Source organism: Nicotiana sylvestris, chromosome 6 (assembly GCF_000393655.2).
Source record: "Nicotiana sylvestris chromosome 6, ASM39365v2, whole genome shotgun sequence".
Taxonomy (NCBI): domain Eukaryota; kingdom Viridiplantae; phylum Streptophyta; class Magnoliopsida; order Solanales; family Solanaceae; genus Nicotiana; species Nicotiana sylvestris.
Window position 1 is genome coordinate 79749409 of NC_091062.1, and position 22083 is coordinate 79771491.

The window sequence follows — 22083 nt, forward strand, 5'->3', positions numbered from 1 at the left end:
GTGTGATTACTATAGGCATGACTTCTATTAGTGTAGAAAAATAGAGCATGTCAAACAAAATAGCAAACAAAGCATGTAGACTATATAGGCATGTTTTCTACCCTTTTATGGAAAAATAGAATATACTCATTCCCCCAATTTTACTAACTTCCCAATTGTTTGTTTATAAATTATTACAAGCCCAGATAATGAGTACAAGTACAAATATTACCAAAGAACAATTGCAAGCCTAAGAATAGGCCCCAAACAAAAGTAACCAGCACTGACTGGCCTTCAACAACCTCATTCTTCACACAACTAGTAGACCCAAATCTCAGGCTTAGCAGAACAATAGAGTATGCCTGAATCCGGCACCCAGGTCCAACAACATATATGGCCCAATACCAGGCCCAAAATGCATGACTTACTTAACCCAACCGATGCCAGATTTAACCATGCATGTGACAACTACTCAGGGAATTAATTAAACAACTTTTCACACTTAAATCTTAAAGCTTTATCTAACAAAAGTTACAACCAAAGCACATAGACAAGATCACATAAAATATTGACAAGTTTGCAGGGCAAGTTCATGCTTGTATCTTTCAGAAACATAGTTAGAATGATAGGATTGACCATCATAGGCTTGTGAATTATTCCAACAAGAGTTTCAAAAGTAAAATGATCTAGGGTTAGCCTAAAAGGACTTTAGATAAGAGATTTAAACATGAGAATCTGGTAGAGTTATAGACAAGAACAAGTGGGGTACAATAAAATGTCTAACATGAGAGCCTAGTGAAAGTAGCATAGTAGAAGAGGTTCACTGAGCAAATACTTATTTGAACATGAGACAACTTTAACATGTTGAGTATCAGTCTATATCAGAAGAACTCATGGTAAGCAATCAACATGTCGACTTTCAGATCAACAGGACATGCAGACATCAAACATTGTGCTAGTTGGCCACATATAAGAGAAAATGATAGATATGAGATTTATCCTAAGGTCTCAAGTATTATTTAAGAGCACATAATTACACAAGTCAAAAGCATATACTAGAGCTACAAAATAACATGGAAGCAGATCCTAGTTAACAATACAATCTTAGAAACGTAGTCGGTTGGGCATGAATGACTCAACAAGGTCTAGAACACATGAGTTGGTTATCATAATAATCCTGAACAAAGCCGGGAGACAAACTCCGGGCAAGCATCATTTATCAACATAGACACGGCAGGCTAAGTAGTTTTAAAGAACCAGAAGTCATTTATGCTAAATACATGTGATAAGCATAGACCATAATTATAACCTAGGCAAGTTCGGATGCTAAGAGTATAAAGTCGCAAGAATACTTAAGAGCAGACAAGGCTAAAAACAAGATGGAATAGTATGACATTTATTCATAGAAGTTTCAGTGTCAAAAAGCATGAATATGACCGAAAGAGAATGAAATTTCTAAGGCAGAGAGACTTACTAGTTGCAAATTATCATAGAAGCAAAGTAAGAACAACAATCTCAATAGTACTCCAATCGCCAATAAGCAAAAAGAGTAGTAGAACCCCAAAATCCCAGTGCGGCAGAGTTTCCAAGATTTTCAAGTGAACCCTGGGCAGTGCTCACACTGAGAAAAGAGCAACAATCAAATTCTGGTGGCCTTGGCTTTGCCAGCCAAGGTCTCAAGTTTAGAGTAGTAGAATGAGTGAGAGTGAGAGGATAATAACAGTAGTTCTGTGATAATCATTAAGACTTAGAAGGGAAATAGAGAAATGGGTTTATATAGTAGTAGAAATTGAATGAACAAACAAGAAAATATAATCAATCAACATGAAAAAGGAAAGAATATATCCCATGCATACTCAAAATAACAGAGGAAGTAAGAACTCCGAACCCTAGTTGGAGTTGAATTTAGGGAAAATCATTCACAAGCCCCAATCACGACAGAATCACCGGAGACATACCATATACAAGAGAAATTATCTTCTTGAGTGTATATAACGACAATCACACCCAGAACCATAGAATCAAGGCCATATATGTGAGAATTGAAGTTTCCATAAGTGTAATGGTAATAAAAGTTACTATAAATGAGTGATAATAGCAGAAAAGGTAAGTAGAAACCGCGTATGAACGCGTACAGGAAGGAATAAAAGAATCTCCATGGTCGGCTAGGGTTTAGTGTGATATAGAGAGATGAGAGAATACAGAGGCGGCTGAGTGGGAAAATTAGTCTCTACGGTTTGGGAGGGTTATAAAGAGAGGGGAAGGGCTGTTATGGGTCGTTGATCATTTAAAATCAACGTCCAGAATCGAAAGGAAAGCAAGGCGGGTCGTGGGACGGGTCATGACCAGGTTAAATGAAGGGGTCATTTGGTTTGGGCTCCTGAACCGTTAAATGGAATGGGCCAAGTTCCTTGGGCATGCTTTGGTCCGAAATTAGCCCTGTATTGGGCTATAAATTAAATATACAAAATTTATTAAAAATAATTTATAAAAAGTAATTAATAAAATAATAAAATATTACTTATGTAGTAAAATGATTGAAAATAATAGCTTAACATTATAAAAAATATAAAAATTCTATTTTGACATAAATAATTTAATAAATATAATTATGTATAGAATATAAGCTATTATTGCAAAAGTTGTGTAAATATCTTAAAAATACAAATATAATTATATGAAATAAAGTAAAATGGTACAAAACATACATGTGGGTCTAAATAATAAATTTGGATGATTTAGTCATCACAAAATAATTTGAAAGGATAATTAATAAATATTTGAACAATTTAAATGCAAGAGAAATCAATTTTAAAGCTTTAAAAGTTATGGAAAATTATAGAAAATACTTGTATGACTCTTGAAAACTGGGTAACTAATGTAAAATGATGTTTTGAAAGTATATATATATAATTTTTATAAAGTATAAGGGCAAAATATTATATGAACAACTACCCCTCTTTACCCGAAAATGATGAAAGAGTTGTCGGGTAAAGAATATTATGAACAATTTTGTCCGAAATGAGTGAGAATAATGTATTTTTTGAAAAATAGGGGCCGGACACTGGTTCTTGAGTTGCATACATATCCTCGGTGTTACGAAAATCAGGTCGTGTATAGTTCTGGATTCCAACGACGAACGAAACTGATGGAGTTGTTATAAGGAAGGTCATATGTTTCGAAGAAGGATCTTTTATATAGGATGATTTCATGAGAAATGGATAATTTCGGGTGGAGCTATGAATGCGAATTTGAACGTTATGGATATTCGAGAGAAATGTTTGGTGGTTACGTGACAAAGAGCAAACGATTTCTGATCACAGTTACGTTTGAGATAATCAAAGGATGTGAATATTGTGAACGGAAACCAAAGTGAGAATTGATCCTATTTGTAGAACGGTTACCTCTTGAGTTACCTGTAAAACTTAAAACATGATGCACACGAATATATATGCTTATTGCGGAAATTTAATCTTGATGAAAATTTCCTTCATACCATGAAAGTTGTCTTTGGACGGTGAGGATGATGTCCTTAGACCTTGACATCATGGGCCATGAAATGTATGATAAGGGATTCGCAGGTCATGAAATGGTGTCCTCAAGCCAATGGGATGGTGCCTCCGGACTATGACGCCTTTGAATAATGATATGCAGTTTCGAGAGATCTTCAGGCCATGGCATGATGTCTTCGGGCTATGAGGATGATGCCTTTAGACTATGACGCCTTCAGACAACTTGGTGATGTTCAGCCCATGAAATACAAAGATGCGGTGATATCGATCGTTTGATAGAGGGAATATGTGATGCTTAGTTTTACGCGAGAATAAGACAAGGCAATGCCTAGCCTTGTATGTGATGAAGGCAATGCTTAGCCCTATGTAGAGAAAGGCAACATTTAGCCTTATGCAATAATGGGGCAGTGCTTAGCCTCACGCAATGTAATGGAGATAATGTTTAGTCTCATACAAAGAAAGACAACGTAGAACCTTATGCAATAGTAGAGGCAATGCGTAGCCTCATGCAATGTAATAGAGATAGTGCATAGTCTCATGCAAATATAGGCATCGTTTAGCCTTATGCAATAGTGGAGGCAATGCTTAGCCTCATGTAATGTGATGGAGACAGCGCTTAGTCTTATGCAAGGAAAGGTAGAATTTAGACTTATGTAATAGAGGAGGCAGTGCTTAGCCTCACACAATGTAATGGAGACAGTGCTTAGTCTTATGCAAAGAAAGTCAGTGTTTAGCCTTATGCAATAGTGGAGGCAATGCTTAGCCTCATGCAATGTAATGGAGACAGTGCTTAGTCTCATGAAGGAAAGGCAGCATCCTTATACAATAGTGGAGGCAATGCTTAGACTCATGCAATGTGATGAAGACAGTGCTTAGTCTCATGCAAGGAAAGGCAATGTTTAGCAAGTGCTTAGCCTCATGCAATGAATGAGGGCAATGCTTAGTCCTACGAAGAGAAAGGCAGTGCTTAGCCCTATGCAAATACGAGGGAAGTGCTTAGCCCTATGCAATAATGAAGGCAATGCTTAGCCCTGTGATGAAATGTGAGAGGGAAAGTGATCCTTAGCTTGACCCATTTGTGCTTGGTGACTTCTGTTAGTGAAGATAGCATTCTTGTTATGTATTTGTGGACATGTTTGTCATGTATGTTATGCCTGTATCCAAAGAAAAATTCGTGAGTTTTGGAGGGGGGGGGGGAAGGTTGGTCTGTGCCTTTGATTATTCATTTCGCCTTTGCTCCTTGCCTTGATGCCTTTTTCGAGTCACCCTGGATAACATCTGGCTACTACAGAAAAATGAAACTTTCAAAAATATGCATTTGTGATAAATCATTCGTGAAAAATTCAGTTGTTCAAAATATGTGATGATGCATAAAACAAATAATTTTGTAGAATCAGAGATTGTGACACGTTTCAAAGCATTGCAACCTTCTCAACTCGAAATTTTGAGGACCCTCCTCAAATTTCTGCCCCAGTTAAATACATACTTCTGATAATGCACTTCTTAGCAATCCATGATGTAATAAGATTGACAAAACTTGAAATCTTTCCTGAATCTTGACTATAGAGAGGAATGAAAATTTTATTATGATGTGATTGAACCCACATGCCTGCCTACATATCCCCTATTAAATAGGAATTAGGTTATGTGTAGTTCATGTTACATGAAAAGAAAGTGCAAACATAATCTCAAACATAATATCTCTTGATTGTATTTGAATTGATAGGTTTTGGCCATATTTCTCCATCCATCTCTGCAAGTATAAGAGCTCCTCCTATCGGAACTCGGTGAACCATATATGGGCCTTGCTAGTTAGGTGAGAATTTCCCTTTGCTTTGCCCCAACTTCATTAATATTTTCTTAATGTTCTCGTTGGAGGCTTCCATGACTCCATTCATCTGTGGCCTGTATGTTTTACAATTTTGGTGCTTGATCTTGAATATTTCACACATGGCTTTCATCAGATTACTTTTGAGATTGGCGACATTGTCTGTAATAATTTGTAAGTCCCTATAAATTTCTTTACTAGAACCCATGGTTTTATGGTGCCGAGGAAGGATAATGTGTTTGACGATAGTAAAAGAAATATTTTGTAGTGCACAGTGTGTTAGGGAGTTAAATAAAAATTTTGGCAGTGCAGGGCATTTTTGTGGCCCATTATGTGATTACAAAACTGATTTGCAGACTGCAGATCTGTCGTAGAGTGAAGCAGAAACTTGAGGTAATTTTAAGACCATTATGCAAATGCATAATCATTTGGCGGGCCGCGCAACCCATCATAGAACAAGCACGAAGATTTCGATAGGGAGATTCTGTGGCGTATTATGCGACCGCAGAATTGGTCTGCGGACCACAGACCTGTCGTAGACCAGACCCGAACCACCCAGTTTTTGTGGACCATTACTGTATTCCATTTTTCGGTCCGCACGGCAGTTCTGCTATCCACTCTGTGATCGCAGGCTTGGAATCGGAGGGTTCTAATTTTATAACCCAACTCAATATCGATAAATAGGCCTAAATGGTCATTTTGAAGAGGAAAATCTGATATTTTAGAGAGAGGTGAGAGTATCTTAGACAGAGAAATTGAAGACCTAACCATTTTGTTCATTAATCGTTTCTCAAGGCTTGAAGAATTCACAATGTCTTCACCCAAGATGTAAGGTTCTAACCCTAGTATTCAATTTCTAATTTGGGGTGAAAAATTATTAATGGAAAGTGTGAATCTTGGGTGTGGGACTATTATTTATGTACGCATGTACTATCAAGGGTTGTGAAAAGATCATTGAACTAGTATGGGTGAACTCTTGGTGTTGAATTAGTTGTGGGATGAAAAAAATCTTGTAGTAGAAACTTATAGCTAATTTGCACACATAGTGTTTGATGAAATGATCAAATCAGCTGGACCATGAACTTCTCTATAATTATGGTTCAATTTTGTTCTATTTCTTAATAGATCAACTTTGCTAAGATTCCGGAACATTGTAGTAATTTAAGGAATCTCAAAACGAGGTATGTTGGCTAAACTCCTCCTTTAGAATTAAACCCCCACAATGTCCTTGTAAGTCCTGTGTTGCTCATTATAAGTTGATTATTCCGAATAAGACTTGTGTCAAAAAATATATGTCTTCAATATGTATTCCAAATGCCCTTATTATGTTGTACTACTATTTGAGAATGTGTTCAAAGTATGGGTTGCATATCCAAATGCTATGACTTCAAGTCGTGTTTCAAACGAAAGCTATTATGTCAAATTGCGTAAGAAATCTCAATGCACTTAATGTCACACCTCCTTTTTCCTACACCCCCGGCAAGGGGATAAGGGAATTTTTTCAATTAAAGCGTTAATCGAAACAGGATTACGTATTTATTAAATTCAGAGTCGCCAGTTGGGATAATTTTATGGTGCCCCAAGTCACCGTTTCAAATCCTGAATCGAGGAAAAGATTGACTCTGTATTACAGTCCATGAACACAGAAATCTGGGTAAGGAATTCTGTTAACCTGAGAGAAGGTGTTAGGCATTCCCAAATTCTGTGGTTCTAGCACGGTCGCTCAACTGTTATAATTCGCTTATTATCTGATTTTAGTACACTTTTAAACCTATGCACATTTTTAACTTTAAACCACTTTTAATTAATTAATTTTTAAGAAGATTTCAATGTCACATAAAACGCATTTTGAACCACATCACATAAATGCACCCGCAGTCCGCAATACATTTTATATAACGCTATTGAGACTTGAATTTGGATCACATAAATGCGCACCCGAGTTTACGAAGGTAAATTATTAAATAGTGCGCCTAAAGTAACTACGCATTTTTAATTTTGCGAGGGCCATGGAAATTTGCTAAATGGCACGCCTCAAATTCTAAGAATTTTAAGGGATATAATTAAGTGAGGACCATGCATTTGGGATTATATTTGGCGCGGTGCACCTCAAATCCATTTAAAAGGATTTTCAAACTAAAGTTGGGGAGCCATAGACTATTGGTGTTAATAATATGGCTTACATCCACTGACTATGATAATTGAAGGTGACTTAAACAAAACTGTAACATACTTTGCAAATTGACGCCCAGATCCATGTCCTCAAATTAAGAGGCTGTCTAAAGGCGATGGACCGCTTTTCAATTTAAAATGATCCCACTGCTCAGGCCCAAAATGGGTCCGTATCTTTGAGGAACCAAGAGGATACGTGAACGAACCTCAAGTTCGAATCTCCTGGCATACATTCCGTATTGGAAAATCAAACGGGATATCAACATCAAATCCAACAATGCAAGTTACATATTCCCTTGGATTCGAAACAAATTAAGATGAACCAAACATCAAGGATTTCCAAATGGACAATTTAGCATTAAAATTAACCGAAAACATGCTCATAACTACAACATGATTCTTCAGTACTTTACTTGACCCTTAAGATCATTGGCCCATCAGATGATTCACTTCAAAATCCCAACAACTCTGAGCCGTTACACTTTAACAAATTCGAGTCCAAAGATAAAATGAAACACAACAATGATGATGAATTACTATACATGATGACTAACAAAGGATACATGAGAAAATTGAATGAAATCCAATAATTATTTAAAAATATGCAGTAGCTATCAATATTGTGGACCCTTTTTCCTTTTAATCACAATTGCAACGCTTCAAAAATCCAAGAACACATTCAGCCAAACTTATTGGTGAACACATGAGCAATTGAATACAACTACACTAATTCCAAACCAAAGAATGACTCATACTAATTTCAGCAAGACCAATTACAATTATATGACTACTTCCACACGTGTGGATATCAAAACTGTTTATTCGGTCTTACAACAGTCCCGATTCAATTACAAGTGAAGTTATCTACTTAACATACAGATTATCTAAATAGTATAGCATGCTCAAGTAGAAATCTAAAGTGAAACAGAATGGAATAAAGGACAGTTGAAATGGGACTTCAAATCCTTCTTTCTCATTCTTCAAATCCAACATTTCAACAATCAATAGCTTTACAATGTGTACCTGAAATGAGATATAACCAAAAACCAAGCAGGGTCAGTTAGCTAGTAGCTTCGTAGCACAACAACAGTTTTAAAAATAGTTTCAAGCCCAGAAAATGAAGTGAAACAGTCCAGAAATGATTTCAAACCAAACAGTGAACCAAAAGACCTCCACCAGACTCGATCTTAAATCATTTCCACTGTCAGCTAACCATAAATTAGTTCAACCTAGGAGAAAATTCAGAAATCCCCTACAGTACTCAACGATACAGTAACTTTATTGCAGATTTAAACCCGGATTTTTTAAAAGAAAACAAATTCAAACCATTTCAACCCTCGATACATCAAAGATGGTTTCAGCCAATTCGAGATTGAAAACCAGAAAATAGAAATCAATAAAACAGTAATTTCCAGTTTTTTTAGTATTTTCCGAGTTATTTTTCTTTGTATCTCCCTTTTCTACTCTCTTGTCTATCTATCCTATTTTCAGTCTGTTCAGCTCTTTTAAATAAGCATTCAGCTTAGTGCCTTCTCCATTACCAATTTACCTTTTCATTTATTAATTGTCCACTTAACCTAGTTAGTGTAATTCTAACCCTACCACTATTGAGAAGCTTCTTAATTAGGTGAACACTGTAAACTTATACTAATCAATTCTTATCAACATAATTAAACCAGAAGTTAAACCAAATTATTGAACTTAATCCTAATTATCCTGACTAAGTGATTAAACGAGATATGATTTCAAAGTCTTAAAACAAACTGATATCCCAATTATACGAAACAAATCCACAAAACCAATTTAAAGAAAAAAACAGTGGATAGAAATAATTTATACTAGAGGACTGATCGAATTTCAATTGAAATTGACTAGAAAAAGAAAAAGAGACGAGAAAGACGAACATCAGAATAATACTAAAAAAATATAAACATAGAAGCAGGACAGAAAACTCACCGGTCAGTAGTAATTGAAGAAAACCTTCGAATCTTCAATTGTTAAACCAGATTTTGACTTTAACTGTGTGTTCTTATCAAGAACACATAGATAAAGTCAAAATTAGCTTAAAGTATCAACGAATCTTGACTCTAGAGTTTTAGGTTTAAAACTTAGATTCATTATTCGACAAGTTCTGGTTTGATTCGAGGGTAACGAATCGTGGATTAGGGAAAATGGGAGTGATGTGTCTTGAGGGTGTTAATTTGGGGGTGCTTGGGTAAGTTAGGGTTCGGGGTCGTATCTTCGATTTGAAATTCGAAGGATTCCAGGGATGTTCGAGTGAAACTAGTCTAGGATTTGGAAAGAGGAGACGGAGGGGATTGTATGGTGTAATTTTGGGGTTGTTTGGTGGTTGTCCGCCGCCGTGGGCGATTTACGACGGGCGGCGGGCGGTGGTGTGAGGTGTTGCTTGGCCGGTCTCTAAAGGTTAGAGATGAGAGAGAGAGAGTAGGGGGTTTTTGAGAGGGGAAGGGGGGGGGTAAGGTTTTAGGTATAGTAAAATTAGGGAATTAATTAGAGCCGTTGGATGAATGAAATCCAATGGCTGTGATTAATCTCTTAATGAAACGGGGTCGTTTTAGGTTAAGCTGGCGCGGTCCGAGTATGGGAACAGGTCTGGGCTTAGGTAATGGGCGAGGTTAGGGACCGTTCGATCAAGTGAGATCGACTGTCCTGATCAAACTATACCAAACGACGTCGTTTGATATGGCCTGGGGATGGACCGGATTTTGACACGGGTTTGGGATGGATCGGGTAGGTTTGGCTGGGTAATTGTTTGGGATTCTTAAATTAAATTGAATTTGGCCCAATTCCGAGTTCCTTCTCTTTAATTCTTTTTCTTTTCTTTTCTTCCCCTTTTTTTTCGAAAAATTTAAACTAAAATCCTAAATTAAATTATAAAACCAAATCATCCTATCAAAAATACTAATTAATTCTAAATAATAATTATCCCAAATATTATTTACCAAATTAAAAAAAAAAAGAAAATCACGAAATTTCGACATTAAACACTAAAAATGCAAAATACGTTATTTTTTTGAATTTTTTCATTTTTGTAAAACAACAATTCACTTAATTAATCTAAAAAATGTAAAATTAAATCCTAAATGCAGATACTATATTTTTGTATTTTTAATGCATTAAACATGTACACAAACATATGCAAACAATTAGGAAAATAGCATAATAATTCCTTAAAATAACACATAATTAAAGAAAAGATCTAATTTTGGGAATTCTTTTGGAGTAATTCGTATGAGGCAAAAATCACGTGCTCACATTTAAGACCCTCTTTACCCGGAAACACTAAGAGTTTTCGTGCAAAGATAAAGTGAGCGGATACGAGCGATTTTTGCCGGTTTGAAGACTCCGTCGGAAACATTTTTTTGAAAGAATTTGACCGAACCTCTGCTTCAATGGTTTCCTACATATCCTTGGCTATAAAGGAATCAGGTCAATGTAGTTCGGGAAGTTTCGGTAGCTGGGACTACCATGAAGCTGTGGTTTCACTGTTACTGCTGCTACTGATGATACTGCTTATTGACCTCCTTATTACACCATGACAAAATAAAGAAGCTAGACTAAGCTATAATCTATGCTTTACAAAGATTTATTTTCAAACTTGGTCTTGTGACTGTTGTTGCATTGTTGAGTTGTATTTTCTTCAGAAGATCCTTTGTTGCTTACTCGAATTGTATTTTTGAGATGCTTTCCCTCTCATTTAGGCGGGCACCTTGTTGCTGAACCTTTAAATGTCTTCTTTTGACCATTGTTGCCTATCTCTGTTCTCCAGACGGGCCCCTGATTTCTTGGACTTGAATTGATTCCTTCCTTCGTTCTCCAGGCGGGCTCCTGATTACTGAAACTTGAATTGTATTGCCTTTATTGTTTTCCAGGTGGGCTTCTGATTACCAAAACTTGAACTTCTTTCTATTTTTTGAAATTAGTATTGTCCTTCCCTGTTCTTCAGATAGGCATCTGACTTCCAAAACTTGGGTTGTGTTCCCTTGTTCTCCAGGTGGGCTCCTGACTGCTTGACCTGAGTTGTATTCCATAGCTCTCCAGGTGGGCGCCTGATTGCTGAAACTTTAACTGTTGTCCCTTGTTCTTCAGGTGGATGCCTGATTACTGAATCTTCAACTGTTTTTCCTTGTTCTCCAGATGGATGCCTGATTGCTTGATTTGAACAGTTTCTCCTTGTTCTCCAGGTGGATGCCTGATTGCTGAATCTTGAATTGCATTCCTTTGTTCTTCAGGTGGGCTCCTGACTGCCAGGTCTTTAACTGCTTTTCCTTGTTCTCCAGGTGGACGCCTGATTGCGGATACTTTAACTGTTGTTCCTTGTTCTCCAGGTGGACGCCTGATTGCTGAATCTTTAACTGTTGTTCCTTGTTCTCCAGGTGGATGCCTGATTGCTGATATTTCAACTGTTATTCCTTGTTCCTCAGGTGAGCGCCTGATTGCTGATATTTCAACTATCTTTCCTTGAAACTTGATTTGTTTTCCCTTGTTCTCCAGGTGGGCCCCTGATTACTTGGTCATGCGTTGCTTCTTATCTTTAATATCTGTGTTGTTCTTCCCTGTTCTTCAGATGAGCATCTGACTTCAGCAAAATAGACAACAAAAAAAAAATTTCTGCCCCAGTTTGGTAACCGGGCGCATCTATGAGTGTAAATTGAATCCTTTTACCAAATATCTCTAACAATCTGCAAGCTATATCCCATTATCTAGGATGGTCCTGAAAATCTCTAGTAAGTTTCCAAAGCTACATTATATTTTTAGAGGTATGACTTCCGTCGAATCTTGTTATCTAAGACAGTCTTAAAGCTACATCCCATTATCCAGGAGGGACCTGAAATTTCGAATTAAAGCTTATCTTACAAATGAAAATTTCAACGCTAAAATGTACTCTTTTATAACAACACTTACTTATCTAATGGAATGCTTAAAGTTACGTCCCATTATTCAGGTGGGTCCTGAAAACTCTTATGCGAACTTTGAAGCCAACTTATATTCCTTTTGGTGGGCACTTGTCCTATATTTATTACTTATGATTGTTTTGGATTTCAACCTAGGTCCCATTTTCCAGGAGGGTCCTGAAGTTTCGAATTGAGTCTTGTCTTAAAAAATGAAAAATTCAAACCAACTTGTATTTTCACAAAGTAGGGCTTATGTTAGATATTATACTCATGAATATTTTGAATTAAAGCTAACTCCCATTATCCAGGAGGGTCCTGAAAATTTCCAATTAAATCGAGGAAAAGGTGGAAAAAGATGGTATTTCTTCTTGGGGAAAAAGTTGAGGAAGCAGAAAAACATAACCACCAGTCTAGGAAAGAAGAGAAGTCAGAATCTTTGTTCTCATGGGGTAAAAAGGTGGGAATATATGGTGTTTCTTCTTTCTTGAGGAAGTAAAGCGGAAACGGGTTCTTTTCGGTCCCTTTGTTGGCCAACCCGAAAGATAGAGGCTGTGAGAGTCTCTCCAAATTACTTTGAAATCCAAGGCCTCTGGGTAATTTCCAAAGTGTATCTCAAACATGCAAACTTTGAAGCTCCACTTATAATCCTTTGGGGTGTATTTTTGCCAAATTCCGCTACTCATGATTATTTTGAATTTTAAACTAAGTCCCATTTTCCAGGAGGGTCCTGAGAATTCTGTGATCAAACCTGCATGGTACTTGCTTTCCTTACAAGGTGCTTCCTGAAACAAATGGCATCTTTTCCCCTGTTTCAAATTAAAGAAAATCTTATCAGTTTAAAACGTGGCGGTTAGTTGTGGCTTTCTTGCTGGGGATGGTTTTCTCTTTGCCATGCTTTGCTTCGATCGACTGCCTTGAACTGGTCGAAAGATTGTTTTGACCTTCTGACTGATCCTTAACTGCAGGATCCCCCAACTGTTGTTCTCTCCTTCTGACCTTTCTGCCTGAACCCGTACATCTCCCATGACATTACTGAACCATTCCACCGATATAGCTTTTTCTTACACCCTATGTCCCACTTTTCATCATACTATCTCTAGCATGTCTTAGCCGCATTTTGCTTTGTGCAATTTTGAATCTGGTAGTACACTTTGACATTCCTTCTTATTTGTTGAAACAAGGCTAACCTTGGAAGAGCTTTAGAGGAGTAAGGTTAACAGCAATGAAATGCAACGATTTTGAGAATTAAGAATAAAGAAGAAAATCCAAATTTGGATGACTGTTGGAGATATGAAAAGAAACTTATCTAAGTGGATTCATTGGTACCAATGATCATGGTATGCATCTTGGATTAATCTGCCCAGTCTATTAACCAATCTCCTTTCCAATTGTTTTACTTTGTGCTCCAAGATTCCCAAAACCCAATTTTTTTACTTTCCGCCAACTTACGGATCTTGTTCGACTTGCAGTGTCCAGAAGGGTTTTCACCGGCAAACTTCTCTCATTTTTTATTCCTCAATTCCTTTTCGTCTCATGGTGCCCGCGAAGGTTTTCACCGATAAGACTCTCTCATTTTTACTTTCTTTCCGCTTTCGTCGTCTCATGGTGCCTGCAAAGGTTTTTTCACCAATAAGACTCTCTCATTTTTTGATTTCTCTTGCTTAAACCGGAGTGTTGCCCCTGATACGAATTCTCTTTACTTGCTTGATTCGGCATCTCTCGAAGACTGATCGGAAGGTCTTTCTTTGGACAGCCATGTGGGTTCTTGGATATGTTTGGAAAGAAAAAGGTATAAAATGGGCTTACAACAACTTTAAATGGGTTAGAATTACAACTTTTGGAATCACATTTCTTATTACAATCACAACTTCCGCCCCAGTTTCTTGTTTGGGGATCTTTTGACTTTTTATTTTACTATGACCGAGTCGTGAAGCTACCTACGTATCCTTAACAGGAATCAGGTCAAACGTAGTTCACACCTAAATTTCTTTGTTTTCTTGTACTTTCTCTTTTCGCTTCTTTTCTTTTCTCTCTCTTTTTTTCTTTTTCTTTCTTTTCTCTCTTTTCGTTATTGATTCCAAAAGAGGGGTATGAAAAAAAAAAATAAGGCTTAAAAAAAGGGGAAACAAAGGGTAAAGTGTTGAGATAGCAGAACAAATTACCTTCGTCATTCCAATCTTCGAAATAATGCCAAATACAAATAATCAACAAATATACCAAAGAAATCATACATAATATCTCTTGACTGCATCACAATTTATAGCCATGTCTATGCATTTTCCTTCGATATCTGTTAAACATAAAGCACCATTGGACAGTACTCTGTTCACAATGAATGGCCCTTGCCAATTCGGGGCGAACTTGTCTTTTGCTTCAGCCTGATGTGGAAGAATACGCTTTAGCACTTGCTGACCTACTTCAATCTTCCGGGGAAGCACCTTTTTGTTGTATTCTCTTGCCATTCTCTTTTGATACAACTGGCCATGACACACAGCTGCCAATCTTTTTTCATCAATCAAGCTCAACTACTCCAAACGGGTTTTGATCCACTCATCATCATCAATCTCAGCCTCAGCGACAATCCGAAGGGACAGGATTTCAACTTCCGCAGGTATCACTACTTCAGTTCCATATACCAACAAATAAGGAGTTACACCTATTGAAGTACGGATAGTAGTGCGATAACCAGCAACGTAAATCGTAATTTTTCATGCCATTGCCTAGAACCTTCTACCATTTTCCGAAGTATCTTCTTTATATTTTTGTTGGCTGCCTCGACTGCTCCATTCGCCTTGGGACGATATGGGGTAGAATTGCGATGTGTAATCTTAAACTGTTGACATACCTCTTCCATCAAATTACTGTTAAGATTAGCACCATTATCCGTGATGATCACCTTTGGGATTCACGACAGATGATATTTGAGTGAACAAAATCGACTATTGCTTTCTTGGTCCCCAATTTGAAAGTTTTGGCCTCAACCCACTTGGTGAAATAATCAATGGCTACTAGAATGAATTTGTGCCCATTGGATGTTGTGGCTCAATTGGTCCAATGACATCCATACCCCAAACAACGAAGGGCCATGGTACAAACATTGTGTGCAACTCGGATGGCGGAGAATGAATTAAATCTCCATGTACTTGGCACTGATGACATTTGCACACAAAACGGATACAATCTCGCTCCATGGTGAGCCAATAATAACCTGCTCGGAGAATTTTCTTTTCCAGCACATATCTGCTCATATGTGGTCCGCAGACACCCGAATGTACTTCGAATATGATAGCCGTAGCTTGTCTAGCATCTATGCATCTTAACAATCCAAGGTCTGGAGTTCTTTTATACAAAACTCCTCCACTTATGAAAAATCCACTTGCCAACCATCGAATTGTTCTCTTTTGATCCCCCGTGGCTTGCACTGGATATATCCCCATTCTGATGTACTCCTTGATATCATGGAACCATGGTTCACCATCAAGTTTTTCTTCAATCATGTTACAATAATCATGTTGATCTCGGACTTGAATATGCAGAGGATTGACATAAGCTTTGTCCGGATGGTGCAACATTGATGCCAGGGTAGCCAAAGCATCGGCGATCTCATTATGGACCCTTGGAATATGCCTGAACTCCACTGATTGAAACTGTTGACAAAGATCATGCAAACATTGTCGGTACGGTATGAGCTTCAAATCTCGCGTTTCCCATTCTCCTTGAATTTGATGTAACAGAAGATCCGAGTCTCCCAAGACCAAGACTTCTTGGATATCCATGTATGTAGCTAGCCTTAGACCCAAAATACAGGCCTCATACTCAGCCATATTGTTGGTGCAATAAAACCGAAGTTGGGCCGTAACAGGATAGTGATGCCCTATTTCAGAAATAAGCACAGCTCCTATTCTGACTCCTTTCATGTTGGCAGCCCCATCAAAGAAAAGTTTCTAGCTTGGTTTTTCAATTTGCTCCAGTTCATCGATATGCATCACTTCTTCATTGGGAAAATAAGTTCTCAATGGCTCGTAATCTTCATTGACCGGGTTCTCGGCCAAATGATCGGCCAATGCTTGGGCTTTCATCACAGTCCGAGTCACATAGATGATGTTAAACTCGGTGAGCAAAATCTGCCACTTCGTAAGTCTTCTTGTCGGCATAGGCTTTTGAAAGATATACTTCAATGGATCCAAGCACGAAATGAGGTAAGTAGTATAGGATGACAAATAATGTTTCAATTTCTGAGCCACCCAAGTTAGGGCGCAACATGTCCTTTCTAGATGAGTGTACTTAACGTCATAAGCCATGAACTTCTTGCTAAGATAGTAGATGGCCTGTTCCTTTCTGCCAGTGATGTCATGTTGCCCCAGTACACAGCCAAATAAATTTTCCAAGACTATCAAGTAAAGAATCAAAGATCTCTCTGGTTCTGGTGGAACTAGCACAGGTGCGTTTGGCAAGTATCCTTTTATCTTATCAAATGCTTCTTGACACTCATCAGTCCATTTGACCACAACTTCCTTCTTCAGCAATTTGAAAATAAGCTCACAAGTTGTTGTGAGCTGAGCAATAAACCTGTTGTTGTAGTTCAACCTCCCTAACAGACTCATCACTTCAGTCTTGTTCCTCGGGGGTGGCAATTCTTGGATGGCTTTGATCTTTGATGGGTCCAACTCGATGCCTCGCCGGTTGACTATGAACCCCAGCAGCTTTCCGGATGGAACACCAAATGCACACTTGGCAGGGTTAAGTTTGAGATTGTATCTACGAAGCCTTTGGAAGAATTTTCCTCAAATCCCCAATGTGGTTGGCCTGATGTTTTGATTTTATGATCACATCATCTACGTATACCTCGATCTCTTTGTGTATCATATTATGAAACACAGTAGTCATCGCCCTCATGTAAGTTTCCCCAGCGTTCTTCAAACCAAATGGCATTACCCGGTAGCAATAAGTTACCCATGGCATGATGAATGCCGTCTTTTCTGCATCTTCTTCATCCATTAGAATCTGATGATACCTGGCATAGCAATCCACAAAAGATCCAATCTCACGCTTGGCACAATTATCGATCAAAATATGGATATTGGGTAGGGGAAGTTATCCTTTGGACTTGCTTTGTTAAGATTGTGGTAATCGACGCATACTCTGATTTTGTCGTCCTTCTTCGGCACAGGCACGACATTAGCCAACCAAACAGGATATCGAGTGAACCGAATAACCTTTGCATCCAACTGCTTGGTGATTTCTTCTTTAATCTTCACACTCATATCAGTTTTGAATTTCCTTAACTTTTGCTTGACGGGAGGAAATGCTGGATCAGTAGGCAATTTGTGGACCACTAAATCAGTGCTCAAACCCGGCATGTCATCATACGACCATGCAAAAACATCTTTGTATTCGATGAGTGCTTTGATTAACTCTTCCCGGATCTTTGGCTCGAGATGGACACTTATTTTAGTCTCTCTGATATTATCTGTGTCCCTTAAATTGATGGCTTCTGTTTCATTCAGGTTAGGTTTGGGTTTTTCTTCGAAGTGAATTAACTCTTTACTAATCTCTTCGAAGGCATCATCTTCATCGTATTCTGATTCGTAGTCACAATCTACTTCTTGAACTATTATTTCAGAATCAGATTGATTTTTAAGACTGGGCTGAGGATTCCTCATGCATGCTATGTCATTAGAACCAGCGTAAAAAGATTTGTATAGAAAAGAAAAGAAAAAAAAACAAAACGAAAACTATCAGGAATGATAAAGAAAAGGAAACTGCATTTCATTGAATGATAAAAGATAACAAGGTTTGCACACTTCAAACAGACTGAAAGATAAAAAAAAGTCTGGATTACAATCCTGGAATAACCCAAACAAACTGACGGAAACTCAAAATAAACTACCAAGACTCCTTCCGAGTGGGGAGAGGAGTAGCCTTCCAATTGTTAATCTTTGTTTTTGGCCCGACAAATTGCACTTCCACGTTTCTAGAACCCTCTCCAATTTCCACCATGTTCACACTGTCGAACAACTTCTCAAATCTTTCAATTAACTCCTTGTCAGGATCAATCACAGAACTGGGAATTGCTGTTACTGGGTGACTTCTGGTACCGGACTTGACAAATGATTTGGAAAGATGTGGGACTGGCTTTGGAAGGACCCATGCCTTCTGTTTTGGCTTTCTGGCCTTTCTTACGTCTGCGGTAGTGGGCTTGAATCCCAGACCAAATGTTCCCAAGTTTTTAGGAAGGGACACCGGCTGTATGATGCCTTGCAAAGATGAGCCCAAACCTTTACCGAGTACAAAACCATACTTCAACATCTCATAGGCTACCATGACTGATGCGACGATTATCTTTGGATTTGGAATGTGTTTCCCCTCCGGAACCTTCTCTACCAACATCATGTCAGAAACCTGGTAGACCTATGGTCCCTGGTCATCTTCCACTTCAATGACCGGTACAATGGCATTGCTGCGATCGCATAAATTGTCTTCCCCATGCACAACTATTTCTTGTCTATCCCATTCAAATTTGACTACCTGGTGTAGTGTTGATGGGACTGCTTTAGCAGCATGGATCCATGGTCGACCCAACAGCAATTTATAGGAAACAGCTATATCCAGCACCTGAAACTCCATTGTGAACTCAAGTGGCCTTATCGTCAGCTCCAGCACTATGTCCTCAACTGAATCTTTACCTCCACCGTCAAATCCCCGCACGCAAATACTATTCTTATGGATCCTCTCATCTTCTATTTTCAACTTGCTTAGAGTGGAGAGGGGACAGATGTTTGTGCTTGACTCGTTGTCAATCAATACCCGGGTCACCACAGAGTTCTCACATTTTACTATGAGGTAAAGAGCTCTGTTGTGCTCAGTACCTTCTACAGGCAATTCATCATCGGAAAATGTGACTCTGTTTTCTTCGAAGATTTTGTTGGCTATTTTTCCAAGTGATTCACGGAGATCTTATCGAGAACGTGCGCCTCATTCAAGATCTTCATTAAAGCTTGACGGTGCTCATCCGAATGGATCAATAATGATAGTAGGGAAATTTGAGCATGCGTCTTTCTTAATTGTTCCACGATAGAGTAGTACTATAACTTTATCTTCCTCAAGAATTCTTCTGCTTCTTCTTAAGTTACGGCTTTCTTTACTAGCGCTGGATTATCTTTAGCTCTTCTTAACTCCTCGGGAGTAAAACACCTTCCCGAGCGAGTCAAACCCAGGGCTTCGCAGACTTCTTCTTTGACTTCCTTCCCTTTGTACATCACTGTTACCCGTTCGTAATTCCATGGAATAGACTTGCTATTGATTATTGGTATTTGGGTTACCGACTTGATAATAACTTGATCTGTGCGGGCACCTTCCACGATTATGAAGGGTTTGCTGGCCGCTCCGGGTACAACCACCTTTATCCCTTCCTGTTTCGTTGCAACTTTGCTTAAAGACCCCTTCTCAACTGCCACAGATGGCTCAACACTCTTTTTGCTTGGCTTGAGCACCAACTTCTCACCTGCTCATTGTTCATCTGTCTTGATTCCATTAGACTGAATCATCATGACGGTCTGTGATGGCTTCTTGGGCTCTCCCTCAGCATGCACTATTTCGATCATATTTGCCTTCTGGTGGGCTGGCATTGGATTCCTGTTAATAGTGGGCGCCTCAGGAGCTTGAACTTCAATTCTATTGGTATCAATAAGCTCCTGTATCGCACTTTTTAAGTGCCAGCACTTTTCTGTATCATGACCCGAAGTACCAGAACAATACTCACAGCTGACAGTATAGTCAAGATATTTTGGAGGAGGATTTGGCAGTTTGGACTGTATCGGCCTTAGCATATCTAGCTGTTTTAGCTTGTGGAACAGACTAGTATATGATTCTCCCAACAGAGTAAAGGTTTTCTTTTTTTGCAACCTTTCACCCTTGAATGCTTGACTAGGCCAGAAATTTGGTTCGGGAGTGTTTTGGTAGGCTCGTGGATGTGGATAAGTATTTTGTAGGACGGGAGCACACCATTGAGTGTGGGCAGGAGGTCGGTTGTATGCTTGTGCATGGTGGACGAAAAAATGAGGTTCTGGTGGGGGATAGTAGTGTTGGGGTGTATTGTGGTGATAAGTTTGTTGGTGGGGTCGGATCCAGACCAAGTTCCTGAATCAACCATTGCTGCTTCCTCTCTCTTCTTCTTCCCAATCCCTCCTATGCCGCCCTGAATAGCCTGGGTAGTCGCTTTGATAGCCGAATAGCTCATGATTTTATTCGACTTGAGGCCCTCTTCTACCATGCCCCCCATCTTTACCACTTCGTTGAATGACTTTCCCACAGCTGAGACCAAATGACCATAGTAAGTAGGTTCCAAAGCCTGTAGGAAGTAATCTACCATCTTACTTTCGTTCATTGGGGGATCTACTCTTGGTGCTTGCTCCCTCCATCAGAAACCATATTCTCTGAAGCTTTCACTATGCTTCTTCTCTAGATTAGTCAAGGACAGTCAATCTGGAATGATCTCAAGATTGTATTGGAAGTAACAAGCAAATGTTTGCGCCAGATCATCCCATGTGTACCATCTTCCATGGTCTTGGCGGGTATACCATTCCAATGCTGATCCACTCAAACTATGACTGAAGTAAGCCATTAACAATTCATCTTTTCCTCTTGCTTCCCTCATCTTGCTGTAAAAACCCCTCAAGTGGGCTACTGGATCACCGTGCCCGTTGTATAGATCGAACTTGGGCATCTTGAAACCTGCCGGTAGTTGCATATTCAGGAACAGACATAGGTCCTTGTAGTCCACGCTTACTCTCCCTCCCAACCCCCGCATGTCTCTGAATGATTGTTCTAAGCTTTCAACTTTCCTGAACATCTCCTCATGTTCGGTATTTTTGACTTGTTTATCATCTTCTATCGGGAGGTCAAAGCGAGGAGTATATGAATGGGTTTCTGGAGCTTTGAAAGTGGGCTCCGCGGGGTAGTATTGGTTGTTCTGGGTCTGGAGCATAGGCTCGCTAGGAGATTTGTAGAGTGTAGCTGGTGGAGGTGCTACGAAGATAGGGGTTACTGGTGGAGGAGGATATGGAATTGGTGTAGGTGGTGGAGATTGTGGTGTATGAGAAGTGGTGCCCCGGTAGTGTTGGTAAATGGGAAAGCTCGGGGATAGATCGGTGGCAGGATGATCCTGAGTTTGAGCCGGTGGTGGAGTGAAGGTAGGGTTAGCCAGGTAAGTGGATGGCGGTTGTCCTTTAGCCCATGCCTGATACATTTCGGCCATTTGTTGTTTCAATTTGTCCATCTCTTCTTTTATGGCGTTAACGTCCAACTTTTCTCCTTCGATGACACTGGTGTCTACATCTGGGATAGACAGGATTATTTCTCCTTTGGATCTGGTTTGGTATGGGTGGGTTGCCAGTATGCTTAGGTGCTGCTTGAATTCTGAAACAACAACCAAACTTGTTACTGATTAGAGTTTTAACAAATAAGCAACCACACATAGGAATGTAATGCACCTAGGCAATTAGTCATTTCTATCATGTATTTGCTCGGTTGCTTGTGTCATCGCGGCTTTTCCTGACCTTTCCCTTTTATTGTTACTCACGCCTATCTTTTACTCCCTTTTTTCGTTTTATTCTTTTCTTTTGGTTGTGGTCGAATCCTATGAAAATTGCCTACGTATCATGACCCCACATGAATC